Below are 2,017 nucleotides of genomic sequence, written 5' to 3' on the forward strand. Positions count from 1 at the left end.
TAAAAGAGATACAGACATACTTATATGTGCATATGTGTGTGTAAATGTACATTCATACAAAAAAAGCCTGATGATATATGCAACAAATCGTCAATAGTTATTACTTCTTGCTGGAATTACAGCAATTTTATTTTCTTCCCTTTTTGTTTCCCAGATTTTCTATAATAGGTACTACCTGTATCACCAGAATATCTCCAAAGAAATTCATGCAAAAATCTACATTTATTTTGTTCAAGCAATCCCCAAAGTAGTTTTTATTTAATGCTGTATCCTGTTTTTTAAATTTGTGATTAAGAGCAAATATATTCACAAGGAAGTCCCCCTCCTTCCTGGAATATCGCTCTAAGCTTCCTTCTTGGCCCTACCACGACCATATCCAACATGTGCAACTTCTCCAAGTTAATTGCATGAGACTCATAAAACTGGGGATTTTTAAATACATTTCAACAATGTCAGGAATCTGGTTGCTTAGTATTTCAGTCCAAAACATTTCCAGAACTCTCACTTCTAGCTGAAAAAAAGAATCAAAGTAAAGTTCTGAAAATGCTGCTTTTGCTTAACTTTAATCCTGCTAAAGAGACTCCTTCACTCAGCCACCCTCACCCCCCTTTATAGACACCATATTTCTTTACCACCTCCACCCCGTGTTGTGCAGAGACAATTGCGGAAGTAAATGCGTATAGAGGTCTGGTTAATGGCAGGAAACAAAATCAACAGCCCCAAAGAGAATTCAGTATGAGGGAGAAGAGTCTGGGCTGGTGACACAGGTCACATTCTAGTTTCCATCATGTGGCATCTGAATGGAGGAGGATGCTCCATGTCCTGTCCAAGTCAATACAAACGTGCCACCAGAAATGCCACATGTGAGAAGCTGAAGCCTCATCAGAGACTGGATGGGGCAACACACCTGGACCAAGGTGGACGCGTTGATCACCTAAGTTAGGTGAACTCTGTTTACAAGTCTCATAACCAAGTGATAATAAAACTCGTTTTGCGATTAGAGTGGACGTCCTACCCTACCTCACCCGTGGCCGTGGACAGCTTGTGCAGCCACCAGGAATCTCACTTCCATGCAGTATAAAAAAGGAAGGACCTGGATTAGATCAGATTCTTTTTTTTTTTTTTAATGTAGCGACAGAGTCTCACTTTCACAGCAACCTCCAACTCCTGGGCTTAAGTGATTCTCCTGCCTCAGCCTCCCAAGTAGCTGGGACAACAGGCACCCACCACAACACCCGGCTATTATTTTTTTTGTTGCAGTTTGGCTGGGGCCGGGTTTGAACTCCCCACCCTCGGTATATGGTGCCGGCGCCCTACCCACTGAGCCACAGGCACCGCCCTAGATCAGATTCTTAATTTGAAGTCTGATGATCAGCATCAGAAGGGCCATGCATATTAAACATTATAAGCAAAATAGTATGTATTTTTCTAGGGAGAAGATGCATAGCTGTCACCAGCTTCTCAGTTCATGAACCCAAGAGCGATCACACCCCACTGAGTTACGTAACCTCTAAATTCCACTCCGCAGTAACATTTCATGATTTTCCACTTACACATATTCTAGATCAGGGGTCCTCAAACTTTTTAAACAGGGGGCCAGTTCACTGTCCCTCAGACCCTTGGAGGGCTGGACTGCGGGCCCTGCGACGAGTTGGCTGCTAAGCAGGATAGGCAGTGGTGGCAAAAACACCCTGCGGGCCAGATAAATGTCCTTAGCAGGCTGCATAGGGCCCGTGGGCCATAGTTTGAGGACGCCTGTTCTAGATAGCACTTATACTTCATTACAGAACTTTATTTTCTACCATATTTAGGTTTGCTTAGACTTCAGGTAAATGAAACTATACGTCAGTGTGAAGTGAAAATCATATTTCCCTTCTCATAAGGGGTTTGGCTAAAAAAGGGGTTTGAGTATTTAGGGATTCACAAAAGCCTCGAGAGACAGAAAATGTATTAAAATAGTTAAACATCTGTTATGTTTTATGTCAATGAAGGAAATTTTACAATTATTTGAAATTAG

Source organism: Otolemur garnettii, unplaced genomic scaffold (assembly GCF_000181295.1).
Source record: "Otolemur garnettii isolate 467f Iridium unplaced genomic scaffold, OtoGar3 scaffold00121, whole genome shotgun sequence".
Classification (NCBI taxonomy): Eukaryota; Metazoa; Chordata; class Mammalia; order Primates; family Galagidae; genus Otolemur; species Otolemur garnettii.